Raw genomic sequence first — 20,202 nt, 5'->3', positions numbered from 1 at the left:
ATCCGTGCGCTACAAAGCTCCAAGCTTTAGTCATACCTGAAAAAGCACAAGAAAAGCTCCCCCACACAAGCCCCCAAAAAGAACAAATGCATACCAAAACTGTATTCAATCACAACAAGCTATGCATTTATTATGCAATAAGAAAATCCTTTACAGATAGTTCACTCATTGTATTATCAATACAAGGCATAGTAACTAATTGCAAAGGAATTGCAGTGGAGGCATTTTGCCAGACAATGAATGTTAAAGATAATGTGAACACATTTAGTGACCTTACGTGATGCTCGCTGCGCAAGGAAACTTGAACATACAATGAGTTAGGAGAGTTCCTGATGATCTCGGGTATTGGAAAGCGCACAGGACACAGCACACTGAAAAATGCAAAAGGAAAAAGCCTCTCCCACAATACCCCTCCCCAAATACAATGAAGCAGTAAAGAACTACAACACAATTACTGGCATTACAGTAGCTACAAGTACAACTGCCTTTTTAGAAAAGGACAACTGAATGACTATGAACACAATTCAAAAATTAATTTTAACTTTTCCAGAAGAAGCATTTAAATACCACAGGCCTCAACGCGAAGGATTCCTTCCTTATGAACTGAAGACGTAGACTTGAATGGAGAATTTTTGAAGGGCGGGCCATATAACTATCTGCAAGAATCACAAATAAAAAGCCCCTCCCAACCACACAAAGCAATTTGCAGCCTGTACAGAATTACAATGACTTCTAGTAAAGAGACTTGTTACCGCACTCCCTGGGAAAATAGAGCTTCTTGCTACACCAGGAGGCTAGTTTTGAGGTTGCTATCCTGGGAGGCAAAGTGTCCACTTGAATCTTGTTGGGTGCGACTGGATGGTTTCCTATTCAAGCCGTTTTGCGTTGGGTAACGAGGAGCTGTGAAGTCTAGGAAGAGACTGATTAACGCCCCACAACCCACCCTCCCGCTACCCAAGACATGTGCATCAAACCTCATTTACAACACGTTTCCAAATAGTGTAGAATTGATAAATAGTGAATTCTAAATGGACTTAATTGAACAACACCAAATACCTTCCTATATCTCTTAAAACCGCAGTTGATGCACATGATCCCGATCCAAAGCACTACAGTAAATAAGATGAGCTCAACAGAGCAGCTAGCATGGGGGGTTCTTTCGATGGGTCACCTTTAGGGGCCAAGCCTGTGAAAAGAAGAACTCGAAACACGTTTTAGGTACCCACCCCCCAACCCCTTAACCCAAAAATCTATTGTAGTCAGGGTCAAAAACGATTTCAATGCATTTCTTTGGATTACAAAACTACTGGATACTATACAGCATTAGGTAATAATGACTTTATGTACAGGATAGTTACACCCACATGTACATTTCATGCATTAACTCACTGCTCGGGTTAAGAGGTAGATGTAGCTGATTTGTACCAATGAGGCGCTGCTGAAGCACTGAAGGGTTGCTGAATACACTCAATCGGTCGCACAGGAGACCATCCACTCTCACACTCCAATGCTGAAAACTTCTCTGGGGGTAGACCTATTGACCAACAAAGGTATGCCCCTCCCTCCGGCTGGGGAACTACTTCTGATTGCAGGGGGTAGGGAAGTCCCGATAAGACGCTCCTCTCTCCAGCACACTACCAAGGCATTCATGACAGCAGACACCACCACACTTATGTCAGCGAACAACAGGAGGGAAATCCACGGTACGATACCATTATACGGCTTGCCTGAAAAAAGGAAGAGAGAGCTGTGCGAGACATTGTGTTCTACAACAGTTTCTACTGGAAAGAAATTTAGAAAACTAAATTGCCCGAGAATGTTACCTCGACCCAACATACAAACCAATCCCTTCCTTTTAAACTGATGCTGCTAGAAGACACTTGTATGCCCTGTCCCACCACCCTCTGACCACTGGCTGGCTGGCTTGCTCTGGATCTGCTGCCACTGCGTCAGTGATGGCCCCTCTGCGCTGCTACCCTGCCCTGCGCCTTTGGCTCCATCTGGTGTACCCTCGATGACTGCTGCTGCCTGCTGCTCTTTTGGACCCTCTGATCCTCCCTCCATGCCCTCTGGTCCTGTCCTGCCTGGCTCCATTCTGGTCCTCCCTGTGTCCCACGGCCTTGCTCCACGCTGGTCCTGCGATGTTCCTCTAATAACTAAGTCCATTCTTCCTCTAATAACTAAGTCCGTTCCTCCCCACGATAACTCAGTCCATTTCCCCGAAGAAAAAAAAAATCTTCTGTCTTCGCTAAAGCAAAAAAATAATTTTCTCATCTTTTTTTTTTTATAAAGTTGACAACAGAAAATGAAATCCTGAGCCTGTGGCTCTGAGCTACAGCTAGGGCTCTGGTGAAGAAAGCTGTCGTTTCTTCAAAGTTGGTTTTTAAATCTGAGGTTTTCGTCTATTACTTTGGTTAAAGCAATTGAAATGTTGTAAATGCATAACGCCTGACAAAAAGTCACAGAGTGGAACTCAAGTGATTAAAAAATATAAATAAATTAAAAAATGGCTTGCTTGCTTTAAAAAGGTTTTCACCCAAGCAATGACAAAGACTTGAACCAGGACCTGGTCCGCAATTTCAAATAGCTAAAATAAAGCTTTTGTTTCTTATTTTGCTTCCTTTAGTGGAAAAAGTAGTTTAAGCATGTTCTCTTCAGTCTACATTATTGATGTCCGCTGCTGATTTGGCCTCTCATTAGTCTGAGACTGTTGCGTATATTAAATAATATTTGCATTAGACTCAATGTAACTTCTTAATTAACTGAAGTGTTTTCTATAATATCTCCTTTCCATAACAAGGTTGCTCTGAAGTGTTTAGTATTATTGTTCTTCTTTATTCTTGTCTTGGTCTCTTCAGATACCGACTTTAGTAAATTACATTTCTTCTCTTCTATTTTGAGACTGTCTACTCATTCTTGTCTTGGCATCTTCAGTGTCTGACTTTTGTGAAATAAATTTTCTGCTCTTCTATTTTCAGAGATTGTCTGCTCATTCTTGTCTTGGCATCTTCAGTGTCTGACTTTTGTGAATAAAATGTTCTGCTCTTCTATTTTCAGAGATTGTCTGCTCATTCTTGTCTTGGCATCTTCAGTGTCTGACTTTTGTGAATAAAATGTTCTGCTCTTCTATTTTCAGAGATTGTCTGCTCATTCTTGTCTTGGCCTCTTCAGTGTCTGACTTTTGTAAGTTAAAATTTCTGCTCTTGTATTTTCAGAGATCGTCTGATCATTCTCGTCTTGGCCTCTTCAACTTCTGACTTCACTGCCTTTGTTTCTGCCAAGTATGGACAAATAAGTCTTTTACAACAGTAGACGTTCTCGGTTACTAAGACTTTTGTTCCTCTTCTGCTCTTTTCCCCCTTCTACTTCGGGCTGACAAAAAGTACAAGCGGTCGTTTAGTTTGCCAGGGCTAACAGTTGCTAACCTAGCTGACCACTCCCTAAAAATGTCAGCCTACCGTCGTCATAGGACAGCTCGGCCACGTTACCGCGTTGTTCAAATCAACCAATAGCCAACGTTTGCAGGCGGCTACGTCACGGCTCCCATCTTGAGCGAAACTACCATAGGACCATGAAAAGCAAAGACTTTGGCTCTGTTTTCTAAAGAAAACATATCGATAATCTGATATGTTGATAATCGATTAGGCGCTATTTTGAGTGTCCATTCACGACCGCAGTAATATGCGGACAACGTTAGCATTAACGTTAGTCTATATTTGGCTCGTTTAGCCTAACGCCATCACCATAACTAAATGGTGACGTCTCACACAAAAAATAAAAAATAAAATTCTTCAGTTTCGAGTGAAGGTCGTTTTCGATTTCACGTAAGATTTGCGGGATTAAACTTGTCATTTAAACAAAACATTAATACACGTATTTAAATAAAAAAGCTATTTGTCTTCGAAACGGCCTAAGTCCGCCTATTAGCTTCGATTAAACACGTTAAAGTCAAATATTCAACAAATATCAAGCTAAGTAGATACATCTACTATCTTCTTCTCTAATAAATGAATCTCGAAGTACTAAAAACAAAGAAAAACAAGTTTCGGTTTAACCTGAGACGCCTCCTATCAGGTCGGGTTCGTTTGTGCTGCTGTGTGAGGAAAAATGGCGTCAAGGGCTCATTTTATACAGTTTGAGTAATTCGGCTCCAACAAGAGGAGGTATTCATCCGACGAGAAACTAGTCCCATTTTCGCATGACAGAAAAAAAACTCTTGTAAATGTTGATTTCGGTTGTCAAAACAGCAAGATTAACAAACTAATCTATACGGGGAAATAAATTATATATAAAGAATACCTAAACACAACACTATAATAATAATATACACAAATATATATTCTAACTGAGGCACTCAATGGGGAAGTTTGTCCTTTTGTTATTCAACCATGGTAGCAATATGCGATAACGTCAAAACAGCTGACGTCACACGACTGGCTGCGCGGATTAATCTTGATATATGTGCAACACGGTCCTACAAACCGGATCAAACTAGAATGTGGTTGAATCGCCGGATCTACTTCCCCTTTACTGCAATGATACGCTGTTTGTGATTGACAAACAATAGAAAAACAGCCAGCTCATCTCCTTCTTTAACTTGGATGGCTTATGTTCAATAATGTGTGTTCTCCTCTTTTGGTAGATTGTTTAGTAGTTTCATTAAAAGCTGGCGGTGCTTGCTATATTTTAACATGTTTCTTATGTGGTTGTAAATCCATTTTTTGATGGCCTTCATTGTTCGTCTGTCGGCTTAATGTCCAAGTTAGTGTGAACATTATCGTACTTACAGTGCTATCGTTGGCTGCAGTACGTGATAATACCAGCAATATCCAGAAATATCTAGAGCTTGGAAATGGGTGGTAATGACAGGGTGGAAAATTACCAGTGCTGCAAAGGCCTCAGTGGGAGTTACTTTTTTTCCACCAGCAGAGGGAGCATTGAGGACGTGCAATCTGACACGTCTGGTCTCCCAAAACATGACATCTCTGTGTCCCTCTCCTGTGTTCATCTGCATAACTGTTTTTTAACATTGATTACAGTACCTACCCTGGATAAATCAGGGCAACTGACCTTATGTAACTATTCTCATCAAAGCTCTCTGCCATTGATCAGCAACAGTGTGGGGGAGTTGTCCTCTGGATAAGTTTCAGTCCTTCCCAACCTTGATGAATTGATCTCTTTCATGGTTTTATAGTCAGTCCACACATTATAAGCATCGTCTTTCATGTGGTAACTAAGCCAAACAAAGGCCTTTAATTCTATTAGATGATCAAGAACTTGCTGTGATTTACTTATCAACGTCATTATGGAGTCTTATAGTTTATAATTAGTGTTATTGTTGTGAAAAGTAATTTTGTCAGAAATGTGAAATGTTAAAATACCACCACAGTCCTCTGTCATGTGAGACTACATGTCATTTTATATCATAATTCAATGTGTTGTGAAAACAAAACCAGATACTGTTAATATATGAAATAACTTGACAGTTAATTAATTAAACAAGCCTCTACTGCTGCAAAGAAACTGTTGTTAAGGCGATGGAAGCTCAGTTAGTGGAAGCTATCATTTTATGAGGTACTAACTTTAGAAGCCTCTAGTGCTCAAACACAAGGAGCAAAGATTGAAAAACATAAAATTCTTCCGAGTGCAGCTCAGAAAGTCAAATCATTACTATAGCCTGAATGCTTGCAGGGCCTGAGTTAAATCTTCTGGTAATCACACATTAACTCAAAAAGTTTAAGAACAGTGCAATATGACCAAGCAAATATGGCTTATTTGCAACATTAACAACAATAGTTTAATGCGATCAGAAATATTAAAGGGGATAGCTGCCACAGTATAACATAATCTCATAATATCCTCTTACATTATATATGTAGCCTATAGTCACCCCACCCCTAGTAAATGAAATTATGTAGGCCTCCGCCAGATGGTTGCTGGAAACTTTAAAATTAATGACACAACTATATGCAGTTCAATAGCACTGGTGATGCTCAAAGATGCTTTTTGTATATTAATAACAGCTGCAATGAAAAATAAAGTCAGGAAAAACGTTTCATGAAATTAAAGTGTGGAAACGTAAAGTTGAGCTGTAGTATGGAGCCACAAACTTAAAAAAAAAAAAAACAACATTAAAAAGTTACATCAGTGGGTTAATTGAACCCTGTTATAGATCATGTTCCAAAGGCACCAGTTCGATTGTCCCCTGTATGAGGACAAAGGTCTCGCTCTTTTAGCTGGTTCAATGAGCTTCCAGCTGTTACATCAGGCGTGATGTCAGATCAAGCCACCATCCAGGAATTCATACATGCCTGCTCACGAGCAGTGATCCCATTATTCTGCATCCAGATGCTGAGGGAGACAAACCTATTCATGTAGGTACACAAACAATCCAACAACTAGATACTTTGGAGATTTATTCTTGTAAAGTTTATTGTGAGCACGCTTCTAGAAGATTCCTTATTAGCTAGTTTAGAGTATTATTCATTATTTATATGCAACACCTATTTTTGTGGTCAGAATGACTGCAGAGAGTCTGTAGTGATGATCTTTTCAGCTGACATCGAGAAAGAAGTTGTAGCCTTACAGAGAAAAAATTAGCCAGAAAGACACTTGAACTCCAGAGAGGAAACAGCCAAGTACCAACACGGATCACCATCAGCACCACTTGTAAAGTCAACCCAACCAAGACAGCATTGCCAGCCTGCCACCAGGAAAGAGAAAGGTGATGGAGAAGTATTTTAAGCCTGTTCACAACCCCTCTGCCCCGGACGAGATCAAGCTGCAGAAGCACCACCACCACCATCATCATCACCTTCCGCATCACCAAGATGCTCAGTCACAAAGGTAAGATTATTCTCTCCAGTCTGGGACATTTATTTTCAGATTTAATGGTACAAGAATTGAGAAATACAATCCATGTACATTCTAAAATGTCAAGGATTCAGTGATCATTTATTTGCCAAGTACAGAAACACAAAAAATTTGCCTTGGCTCAGCTTTCAAAACAAGCAAAACAGTCTGACTTCTCGCCATGATGGATGAGGCCGATTGGCATGTTGTTGTTGGTGAATTTGAGAAATTTGACGTAGAAGATGGTAGAGGTGCAGTCGTTAATGCAAAGGGTAAATAGCGAGGGCAAGAGCATGGTGCTGAGGGTCAGGGTTTTGGAGGCATGCTTACCCATCCTATCCTATCTGTAAGAGAGACACACCAAGCTGGGACAACTCTGGTCAGATGGTTTTGAAATCCAGAAATAGGATTCTGGTGCTTGAGGAGGATATAAAGGCCCAGGTTACCCAACTCTAGAGGGTGCATGTGGGGATCTGTTATGGCCTTATGTGTCTCAGCACAGGCTTCCTGAAAAACTTCATGACCACAGATGTTAATGCAACAGGTCTGTAGTCATTCAGCTCCTAGATCTTGTACTTTCTGGGGACAGAGATGATAGTAGATTTTTTGAAACCGGATGGAACTGACCAGAAGTACAGGGACTGGTTAAAAATGTCTGTGAAAACAGAGGCCAATTGGTCTGTACACAACTTTAAGGTGGTTGGGGAGACAGTCCAGTCCTGGGGCTTTTCTAGCTTATGGGTTTTTTATAAAGTTTACAGACTTCCTCATCTTATTGTTTGGATGGGTGGATGGGGGATGGGAGAAAAGCATGGAGGATTGTTATACTCAGGGCGTGAAGTGGGAGGCAGGGGTGTTGGGGGAGCAGGCTCAGACTCAGACTAAGAGGTAGTTTGCAAGTTGATAATCATGAAAAGCGGTGAAGAGTTTTCTTTTTGTAGTTTGTGATGGCCTGCAGTCCTCTCCAGATGGTGGCTGTGTTGTGCAAATGTTTCTTTCAAGTTTTGGGAGTGTTTCTGTTTGGCCTCCTTGATGGCCTTCTGAAATGGCCTGCTTGGCCTGTTTGTACTCATCTGTGTTTCCAATTTTGAAGGCAGTCTCTTTGTTCAGTTCAGTTGAGAACCAGGGCTCATCATTTTGGTATTTGATTGTAGTTTTAGATGGGATACATAAATACATATATGATGTATTCCTTGAGAATCACAGAGCCAGGTCTTAGGGAACAGAAAAAAAGTCGTTTTAACATTTGGTCTTTTTTTTAAAAGATTTTTTTGGGGTTGTCTAAATTTAGCATTGTTCATTTTGTTTGCAATGGAATGTAAGTTTGACAGAAAAATTGCAGGTGAAGGTATCCGCAATCCTCTTCCGCAGAAGTGCAGATGCGCTGGCCAATCTCCCTCTCCTCTTGCGCCTCAGGGCACAGACACAGGCACAGGCCAGTACTCTATGGGTCAGTATGTTTCCCAACTGAGAAACAGAAATAAAAAATTCAGGGCATAGATCCGGGGAAACATACTGTCTTATGCTAAGAAGTTCTTCTCATGCAAAGGTAACTCCTGTTTGTTCAGTGGAAACAGTTCATAAAAACACACACACACACACACACACACACACACACACACACACACACACACACACACACACACACACACACACACACACACACACACACACACACACACACACACACACACACACAAAAACTAAAGCAAAAAACAAAACAAAAAAACCCCAAAAACTATAAGAGAGTTCATGGTGGCGCCAAGTTATGTACTCGATCATTTTCCATTACAGAACAGAGGCTGCTAATGAAAACAACTTTGTTTATTGTGCCAAGTTTTGAAATCAATCATACATATTCTGGAAGTTGTTATAAGTTACAAATGTGCTGTTATCTGTACATTTAATATTAAGTGATGCAAACACATCATTAAAGTTTCTCAATTTCCTGTGTTGTTTTGTTGTAGGTACACGTTGTTTGATGACTCAGACAGAAATACAGATGAAAGCCATGGGCACCACCGCCAGCATCAACATGGTCACTATCTCCATAACAACTCTCACCGTGACACCCACCATCGCCATCATACACACCAATTTCAACACAGTGAAGAGGATGAGATACTTTACAACCATGACACTCATGTGACTCTCTCTAGGGCCTCTTCCTCTTCTCTCTCTTCATCCTCTTCCTCCTCCTCTTCCTCCTGGTACACAGAGGCAAATGCAAATGATCCCTTCTCTCTTCGTCACACTGAGCGGCCACAGCATTCTCTGTCCTGCTCCAACATCTCAGATGTGCGCAGGGGTTTCAGGGAAGATGTTAGCAGCGAGCCTATTGTCTTTGCCACCGTCAAACATGGCAGCAATGGCACTGTATGTAGTCAGTCAAATGGGAGTTCACAACAGAGGGGAAAGCGTGGTTTTTCCTACCTTGACCGAGGTCACAGCAGGAGTGAAGAAGGCCTTCTACAGGGTAATGAAAGTGATCAGGTAGGAGAACAATCCAAGGTTCCACACATGAACTATGGACCTCTGTATAAGACAGCTAGTTTGAACCGAAGCCTGGCATTCAGTGAGGAGGACATTGTGTTAGGAGTCTCCAGAGGCCCAAAGAGAGCAGTGTCCTCCATCCAACTTCCCAGCAAAGGGATCCTCAAGAACAGGGAACCTCATGCAGACATCCGCAAAGCAAAGTCGATGGAGGTGTTGTCCCCAAGAGTTGCTAAAGAACAACTTCCCAGTGGACAGAAAGGCAAAGTGACCACTCACGCCGAGAAGGCACAAGCCAGGGCAAATTTTGTACAGGGAAAGTTGCAGTTCTCAGCCTTCCTGGATGAGATAACAAAACAAGTCATAAGTCCATCAGACCTCAACATCTTGGGTTTGAACAAAGATAAAACTACTGGCAAGGCCTTTGCCCCAGCACAAACACCTGGCCCAGTCAAGCCTCAGCTCCCACCCAAGAAACACAGAAGGAGTTCAGGTGAGGAGAGGGATCAGCATCCCAAACAGCACAGCCGACAGGAGAAAGCAGCTCACAGCAGCTCTCGGAAACACTCGGATTGCTCCAATCCCGATAAACTGATCTCATACGGGTCTAGAAACCACCATGGTAGCCCTCCACCTCATCTCTACTCCAACTCTATCAGCCACAATACTCACCATGGGAGCAGCAGTAAAGACAGGAGGCCGTCACCCAGTGGCAGCTCCGTATCAGGGGACAGGTATAGCAGGTGTGGCCCTAATCTAACCGATGGAACCAGCACCAGCCCTGAACCCAGCCACCCTAAACAAAGACACCAACGCAAACAGCAGACCACTGCATCCCATAGCCCACATCCACATACCCAGCACTGCCCTCAGCCCCAGCCTCCACAGGCACAACCTGGTCCTGGGCAACGAGGACCAGGCAACTCCCCTCCATCCTCAGCCCAGGGTTCAGGACCAGGCCTCGGATCTGAGTCTTCATCTTGTAAATCAGATTCATCGAGGACCAGAGATACTGCCACCAGTCACAGCTCTGAGCACAATAGTCAACACCATTCGCAGCATGTGGGGCCCTCTAAACCGCGCAGGGTGAGTTAACTTTAACTGTTTTGCTGTTTGTTATACGATATCACAAGATGGGAAAGAAAGGAAAGAGAGATTTCAGGCCTCAGATCATTAATCTGAAACGGAAATGTCGCAAATGCAACGTAAATAGCTTAATTCAGAAAGCATTTGTGATGTGTTTTGGGTGATACATGGTTGTAAATTGAATTATCTTAATGTTACACAATTTGATTATTTAACAAACAAGCTTATCTGTCTAGTTTTGCTTGATCAGCTCATATAATTTTCATATTATTGTTTATTTGATATTTATATTGTATGTCTTCTAAGCAATTGAGCAACACATGATTGACAAACCTCAGTGTGACAACAAAAATGATTTTCAATGGTATTTTTGAGAAATACATGAATCTTTGAAATATCAATTGCTTGATATGGGAAAATAGGCAACTGAAACCTGCAACATGACCTCTATGCAGCAATTTATACCACTATAATTATAATACCATATAACTGTATAATTATACTATTATAACCGTCTATATTCCTTGTATATTGTGCTGTATTTTGACCTCATGAGTCATGATCCTGAAAAAGAAACCTGATTCACTCTATGAATCATGAGTCTAATTGTAAAACAGGTCAGTTATTAAGCTTGTAGAGGCACAGCACTGCAATGAAGGGGAGGTATAGAAAGAACAGGATGAGCATAACAAATGGAGTGTTGCTCCTCTTTTGCAGAGGCAGTGTGGCTGAGTCACTCTGTGTGGGATGGGTCCAATGCTGCGCACTGCAAGCTGAGTCATACATCAGCAATGCAGCAGACATTAGTAGATAGTTCTGTGCTTTTAGGGGAAACCTGTTTGGAAAACTTTTTGATTCATCAATTTAAATGGCGTATTTCTTTCCTTACAAGGCTCAGATCTGAGCTGCTGTATGTTCAACTGTGTAGGATGAGAAACTAACAATATAAGACAGCAACCAGCACTATACAGAATGTGAGAGAGAGAGTTGGTTGGATAAGAGTTTGTATCACATTGCTGTTATGTAAGAATCTGCGCAGGCTTACACTCATGTACTGATAAACACACAAAACATTACATAACACTGCCTTTTTCCATGGGGCTATGGTATAGGATTTGGTCTCGCTTGGTTGTCCTAGTTATTGTTCAGTAAAATCACACACACACACACACAAACACACACACACACACACACACACACAGACACACAGACACACAGACACACACACACACACACACACACACACACACACACACACACACACACACACACACACACACACACACACATACACACACACACACACACACACACACACACACACACACACACACACACACACACACACACACACACACACACACACAAACACACAAACATAGAGCAGAAAAGCTGGCTATAGTTCAGCTTCACAGAACAAATCAATTCCTGTTGACTCCATTTCCGGGAGCAGATCTGCCATAACTCAATATTTTATTCTATCTGTCATGTCCTCAGTAATGGACTGCTGACACATCCTGGATGTAGTGTGCCTTTTACACAGTGCATACTAGGCCAGGCTGCAGCCTCTGTAAGACTGAACAGTAAGAAGTAAGAAGTGGGTACAAAAATGAAAGGAAAGGTTGTTGTGTCCTTGTTCTTACTCAATTATTGTTCTTTATGTGATTGGTTGCTTTTTCATCCAGCAGGCCTGAACTGCCACATATTATTATTATATTATATTATTAACGCTTTCAAATTGAAGCAGAAAGTGATTGTTTCATTTTCAATTCAGTGTGCTGGAGTACAGAGCCAAAATGAAACTTGTACTGCATGTGTGCTCTGTATGAAAAGCCAACTAGGCCACTATTATATCCTAAATGACCTAATTTTCCCTTTATGATATTATTATTATGATATTCTTGTACAACTTGCTCTTATCTGCCTTCTGTCATTTTTCTAGGACACGCTATGTGAAGCTGATCACCTTCAGTAAGTGCTCTCTGTCTGCCCACTTCACATTTGCTTTTCATGCATTCCCCCTTTCTCATTCTGTTGTTGGTCTCTCTTGTGATGGGTCAGTGGCTATTGATCGTACTAATGAGAATCCTCCTTCCGCTAGTGTTTCAATGGGAAGAGGTGTGCCATCATTTATGTGAGCATCTGAATGTAGTTAGCAATATGCATACATGACAGGAAGAAGGGTAGGACAAAATAACATAAACACCTAAAGTAAAATGAGTTTAACTTTAGAATCATTACGATTAAATTAAAAATTATAAAATTATAATTAATTTCTTATAAAATGCGAGTTGAAATTGACTACTTCCTATATATTGTATTTTTCCACCAACACATACCTTTTGAATTTTTGAATATTTTTTTTGTCGTCTGATGCACTGCTTTTGTGGCCACTTATGCTTTGGCCTTTTGGGGACTCTATTGGTTATCTTGTTTTGAAAACATTTACAGTATGCTCAACTCATTTAGCTAACATCTGGCTAATTATTATACAATCTGATGTAGCAGCTATCTTTGTAGACATGTTTGTTTACTCTGCACACATACACAGGTGTTTTCACCTAGGCGGAAGTTGGGGTGAAACTCAGATAGGAATTATGTGACGTCATTGAACCCTGTCCACAAGTAAGAATGATAAAGGTACAACAAAGCTAACAGGGTGTGAGGAATGTGTCAGTCAGTCTAAAGTAAGTAAGTAAAAACACTTGTGTACCATGGGTGTAAAGGGCCTTTATGTTTGTTTTTTTTAACAAAAAAAACACAAAACAAACCCTATCTGCCCTTCCTTGGGACAATAAATAGTTTCTCAAAATGGAGGTGCATGAATCATTTTTAATGGTTCCTGGCTCTGTAACTTCTGCTCCTTGATTTCAGACTTTATTGAAGTAATATATCAATAACAGAAGTTCTTTAAAATATTCATCTTTGTCCACATAGCATACGCCTCTAAATCATCTCAGGTAAAAAATGCATTCTGTGACAAAACTCCATTTCCCATCATCCCTCTGTGCTCAGGGCACTGCAGGAAGAGAATGCGGATCTTCACCAGAACCTGCTACAGACGGTGGTCTGCATCGAGAGCCTGGAGATGGAGTTGCAGAGGACCAGAGACGAGCTTAGCAATGTCAAGGAGAAGTATAAAAGGTCTGGTATGATAAACAGAACAAATTCAACATGTCCACCTTATATATGTGGACTGTCATGCACAAATAAATATTTAAGATTAGCTACGTGAGTCTCACATGTAGGATAAAATGACGTCTGCACACATACTGACACCATGGACAGTCGCCTCAAATGCATACCCCCGATAATCAATAATAATCTATCAAATCAATCTATGGCTTTATGTAACAGTTTTTATAGATTAATTGATCCATGGAACATAATGGATGACAACAGTATAGCAACAGCACAGCCCACATATTTGCCCCTGTGCGGTTCTCTGGGTGTTTTGGTCGTGCAGTGACCCATTTTCTTTGGCCAACAGAGACAGTGAGATAAGTCATCTGTCTTATCTCTTCACACTCACCAATGAGAGTCTTGTTCTGCTGCGGGCCCAGTCAGGCCTCTTATTTAGCAAACAACTGCCCACCCAGCACATACCTCACATTCTACAATAGACTGGAGCAACTGGGGTGAATGGTCACTTCACACTGGGCTCCAGTTTGGTGTCAGTTGTCACACATTTGTTTGCAAAGTTTGTGGTTGAAAGCTGACCTCACAAACAGCTGTTTAGAAATAATTTAAAAGTAATAGCACAGTAATAGTAATAATAGAACAAACAAAAAAATCCCAAGTTTAATTCTTTCTTTTTCTTCTGCAGCCTTTTGGAGACACACACTGGGACCAAGCAAGCCAATAATCTGCTGGGGGAGCACCTGCACATAGCGGTGAGGAAACTTGCAGGGAGATTTAGGTGGAAAGCCCCGGGAAAAATACCACTAGAGCGATTTTATCTTGTACCTGATAAACAACATTTACATCCCCCTGTGTACTTTCCTGTAAATATAACTTATTGTGTGTGCAGTCAGAGAGCCTGAGCAGTGAGAGGAAGTTTCTACTCAACCGTGTGTCCCAGTTGAGCTCAGAACTGGAGCATGCCCACAGGACCATTGGTGCCCTGGAGAACATTAATGTGAGCACACTGCCATCTGCTGGACACCTGTCAGGACACACACAAATACAGATACACATTCAAACACATCCACAAACAGTAGATACAGACAGATTGCAAACCTTTTAACCGAATGCAGTATTGGTATGGATTTGTCGTCTTTAGTCCTGGTTTAGGCTGGTAGTTTTCTAACTTTGACATTTAATACTATAAAACCACAACTCCCTGTTTACATTGGCACCAGTGTTTAAACCTGTGTTTGCACAGCTGCTCCTCCTATCTCAAGCTAAACTGGAACACCCTCAGGTCAAGATGGTAAATAATGTCACAACTAAATACATTTTTATTTGTGCATCCTAGAGATGTATGTGAAAGCATAAAGTAATTATTTAACAGGCCTACTAGGCATTGGTTTAGAGGCCCTTTGGGGCACCCAGACTTTTATTAACTATGTGTCACTGTAGAGTTATCCTGATCTTGCATTTTGCTTCTGATCCTGCTGAGTGGGATTTATTAGCCTATTTGTTTTTTTCTGTGACATAATACAGTCAATACTTCAGCCAAAGTGATCGTACGTTAAGATTGGTAAAGTTTGCTGAATAGTTCCGCTTTAAGAAGCATGTCTACACCACACATAGTATTCTGTATATGATAGTGTGGATTTTCTACAGCAGGAAGGTCTCAAAAGGAGTTAGACAGTCTGTCTTCATCTTGAGCATTAACAAAATGTGGTACGGAAGTTTAAGTGCAGTCTTCAACCAACAGCAGCACTTTACATGTGACTTACCTGCAAAATGTCATTGAAAAGATGCAAAACTACATGGAGCAATACAGGGCTAAGGACAAGGGGAATGGAAAGTAAAAGGGGGCTTTGTGTGTCTGTCTCTAGGGGTGCACAGCTCATAATCCGCTGTGACAAGTGTTGTAACTGATGATGCACTGAAATGACACTGTAGGCCAAACAGAAAATGAGATGATGGCATCTTTATGATCCATTATAGAAAACTGTTAGGAATGTGTAAAGTAATGTTTCTTCTTCTTTTGCATGAACTCAACTCAGAGTTAATTTTCATTGTTTGACGTCTTAAACCCCAGGTGCCGTGCTTGATAAAGGATTTATTAGAGAAGCACTTTGATTCTGCTGAGGCCATACAGAAGTTTCTGACAGCCCCCACTCCTGTCAGCCACTTTACCACCTCCCCACAAGCAGACAACCAATCCCACACTCCTAAAGTGGAGGAAGCAACGCATGATTGGGTTACAAAATCAGAGGGAGGTCCACAGAGGGCCACAGCCTTCATGCCGTTTAAACAGGGGGTGCCAACAACAGGAACTGAAGGCTGTCTCTCAGGCAAGCACGAGTCCAGCCACAGCCCGCCTTTCTCTGTGGCCGACATCAGCACTGCTATCTATAAGAAAATGGCCGCCAGTTATGCTGCTAGACCACAACCTCTCCATCCCCAATGCCAACAGCAGCCTTCCCAGGTCACTAACCATACCAACACCCCTCCAAACCTCCCACAAGCTCATGTGGGTGGTGACAGCTGGGGTGGAGAGGGAGGGGTAAAGGTAACGCTTTTGGAGCAGGACGCTGTGGATGTGACCTCCATGTCAGCCCAGCAGATCCTGGATGAGTTCATGCAACAGCTGCAGGCCCATAAGGAACCTGGTGGAGGGAAGGAGCAGCAGGGTGGGCAGCAGTAGGCGGAACAAGCAGGCAAAGTGGCAGACTGACAGTCATCCAACAACGTGAATGTAAATTATTCTGTCTCAGAGTATTAAGAGTATTAGTTGCTCATATGTATCATATATATATGTAAACATCATTGTTGTTTTTCTGGGCTTGTATATAATGTAATATGTGATATATGTAATGTAGTTTAGCTGTGGATTTCATTAACCAGAGAGAAGAATGTTATTTTTTGGTATTATGTTGAAATATAACAATTGACAAAATTGAAGTTACAAGATTTTCACAAACAAACAAAAGGAATTGAAAAAGCAGCAGATACATTAAATGACTAACAATTAAATGATGAAATATTTTAAATGAGAACGCCTGCAGTAAAAGGAAAGATAAATACAATTATAGACAACAATTTTATTAATATGTTATCTTTCCATTTAGGCAGTAATTCTAGTAACGTGTCATTTACTCTCTGTTCCCTGTCACCCTATAATTTCCTCCTAAATCAACAGAAAGCACATTGATAACATAAAATGGCATCATTCACAAAGCCACTGCTGTAGCAAAATATAGCCTCTGTGTTTAGTGGCTGCCATGTGTAGAGATAAAATGATCAACAACATTTATGATGATAGACATCAAGCGTGAAGATGGGAAAAATCTACTTTAAATAAATATTTTTTTAAAGAAATGTAAAAAGAAATGAAAAACATAATTTAAAAAAACAGAAACTGGTCTCGTGTTGCTTTAAAATATGACATCAAGGACATTAGATAGAAATAAAAGGTTAGCATGAAGTGTTATTCATCACTGAAGTCTCTTACCAGAGATGATCACTTATCACTTTTTGATATAAAATGTGACTTGAGTTTGCTACCACCTCATATAATTCAATAGATAACTCTTGAATTAGATAAAGACTGAATGAAGCTAACAACCTTTTTTCAAATCAGGGACCGTGTGCATACCCTTTAAACACTTGAGGCAATGCGTCTCTTTTTGGACACTTGAGGGAGTTCTTTCAGTAAGTTCAACAGCAGGTTGTTGTACCATCAGTGCCAACATCAATGCAAGATTTGTTTTCAATTTAAAAAAAAAATCCAACTCCAATTTTTTTTTCAAACTTAATAATCCATTTTGTGTTTCCTTGTGTTGTTTGCACTGTACAATTGTCAAAAATGACACTTTAGAACTGAAAGCAGATGGTGAATGATATGTAACTCAGACTAAATTTTACATTTTAAAATATTTTAAAATAAATTACTCTTTTATGTGAAATATAACTTTAAGTTAACAGAAAGCAACAATTGTAATGTTACTGTACATGTAGGGAATCTTGTAAATGTTTGATTTTCTCTGTGTAAATGTATATATGATACATAAAATGTGCTAGCCCTTCCTTTCTGAAACAACATGATTCCTGAGTAGTAGTTATTGTAAGCTGTTGTACAGTTAAGTGACATTAAGTTGTAATAATGTGTAGTATTGTGACATTGTTGGTCAGGTAGAGAGCAGCATCACATAGTAATGTTACTTTTATCTGTATAGTCGCCCAACCCTTATCAGATATGAATTCTGCTGGTTCACGTTAACCAATGTGTAATTGTACCAGTATAACTATTCCAACAATAAATATAATAATGATTAATTAAAGCAGTATCTCAGGTCACAGAAGTTTGTTCATTATTTTTTTATTTTTTGTTCTTTTTTTCTTGTCAACCTCAAACATCATGAAGAGTAATCATTCTTCATATAACATAGAGACGTCATCCCTCGTCTCAAAGACTCAATTTTTTTCAAGTGTGTCTTAAAGCAAGTCAGGAACAGGTTTTATTGCTGTAATCATTCCTCCTGTTCACACTGGCTATTAGAAGATCCCCTCCTATAATAAACTCCAACAGTCTGAGTTAGTCAATTAAAGTGGATATTTTCTGTTTCTGTCATTTTAGTAAAAATCTTTGTCTCAGCAGACAGTGTTCTCCTGTCGAGCTGTGGTGGAAGAATAATGATGGTGGAATTTGGTACTAAAAAGTAACTTTAAAGGATATGAACTTGATTTGACTCATTTGGATGACTGGAGCTTCATATTTACTTAAGATAAACTTTAAAAAAAAAAATTGCACAGATTGTGAATTTTGTCCCCCATCACTTAGACTGAAGGTACATCATGAAGGGATCTCTTAATGGTCAATATGAACAGGAGGACTGATTACAACACGAAAAACATGTCAGTGCTAATAATAATAATTTTGTTTGTAAGGCACCTTTCAAAACAGTCGTAACAAAGTGCGAGTACAAATATGAGTTATAGTTATAAAATAAATAAATACAAAATAAATGAAGAATGAAAAGTTGGGAATCTCTAAATCATGTCATGATATTGGATATCCACACCAAATTTAATGCCCGTATGCCTGCTAATTGTCGAGGCATACGGGTTGACTGAGAAACGCTGCCATCTCTGCCACTAGAGGGAAAACAAGTTTGCTAATTATGTCAGTATGAGCAAGCTTCAATTACTTTCCCAGAAATGCTATGGTACTAATGGTGATGGTAATGCTAAAGCAAATTAGTGGACAATCTAGACTTATGGCGTGAGAGTATGCTTTTTGTTTGGTGTTTTGTAAGAGCTGCTAATGTGAGACTGGCTCTGACCTAACTACAGCTCCAACTCAAGCGGTCATAAATACTTATAATAGCAATCTAATCCTATAGATCCACCCCCACCAATCTCCCTCACTGCATCACACGCTTTTAATTATCCTCCTCAAGTGTACTTCTCCTCTCCATCGCATTACTTTCACTTTAAATGAACTAGCCTCTGCCTGACTCCTCATCAGAGTGTCTGGGATCATTTTGAGGTCAATATTCATCCCATTTCAGTCAATAAATGAATCAATGAATATCTTTGCAGCGGAAAAGGAAGTAATCATCACATGGTTTACTTCATTTTTATGACATAAACCCAGATAATTTTAAGAAGAAAGATGGCAATTTAAAGTTGGTTGTTTTATTAATGTAATATCCCACCGTGCATAACCAGAGATTACCAGCATTGTTAACTTAAAACTAATGTCGCTACTATTTAGCCCTATCAGTCTCCACACATTTCCTTTGTCTCTTAGGCATCCATAGTGCCCAACCTGTACTGATGAATGTCAGGTAAGTCCACCTGTCATAACAGTTCAATAGACCCTCCCAGTCTATGTGTCTATCAGAACAAGTTTGCTGAACAGACATTGGCCTGCTTTCTTATTGGCCCCTGCATCTTAATAGGATCCCAGGGACTAGGTTGGAGGATTACGGTTCCAAACTCTCGACTTTGGCCAGTCTCTGTGTCCTCCAACCATGGGAACAGCGGTTTAGGGGGGCGCCGCACATGCACAGACCCAGAGGGGCACCATTAAAAGACAAGATCACGTCAAGAGGAAGAAATCATTGGTTTCATCTCGAAAGGGGGACTGCGTCAGTGTGACCAATTACTTGAGGGGACAACTTGTCATCCCTTGGAAAAGGAATATCTTGATTCTTCACAAATTTCATTCATCAACAATTTTCTCATTTTTTTCAAGATTGTTTTGTATTGAATGAATTATAAAGAATCTTTTTTGGAGAAATTCAACATCCAAGTGAAAGATTTTGGATTATCCTTTTGAGATCGGCTGCGTCCTTTACCATTTAAGGGATCTACCTGCTTATCCCCTGCACCTGGAACAACTTACATGAGCTCAACCTGCTAATAACTCACCTATAGTGCAAAGCCTGCATTGACCACTGCAACACTGCAGCATTATTCTATAACAACACTGAAACCAAATCATAAATGTTTCTTTCCACGCAGCTGGAGAACTCTGGATTGACACACTATTTTTGACCAGTTCCTTCCTCTTGCTCTCCTTTCCCCTCAGTTCTCTCTGGAGCCTCCTTTCTCTTCCTTTTTGTGTTGATTGGTACATAGTAGTGAACC

At 40.4% G+C, this 20,202-nt stretch overlaps 1 long non-coding RNA gene across 1 annotated transcript; it reads right to left on the bottom strand.

The window, feature by feature from the left end:
* Positions 1–104: 104 nt before the first annotated feature.
* On the bottom strand, positions 105–4,094 carry LOC133986474 (uncharacterized). The gene is made up of 2 exons (XR_009925504.1): positions 2,943–4,094; positions 105–2,865 (listed from the first exon to the last, which is right to left on the bottom strand). It is a non-coding gene; the product is annotated as an uncharacterized LOC133986474 (long non-coding RNA).
* Between the last annotated feature and the right edge of the window lie 16,108 nt (positions 4,095–20,202).

The sequence above is a fragment of the Scomber scombrus genome, chromosome 9, assembly GCF_963691925.1.
Source record: "Scomber scombrus chromosome 9, fScoSco1.1, whole genome shotgun sequence".
Classification (NCBI taxonomy): domain Eukaryota; kingdom Metazoa; phylum Chordata; class Actinopteri; order Scombriformes; family Scombridae; genus Scomber; species Scomber scombrus.
The sequence above is the reverse complement of the archived record's forward strand: the minus strand, read 5'-3'. Positions and strand labels throughout refer to the sequence as shown.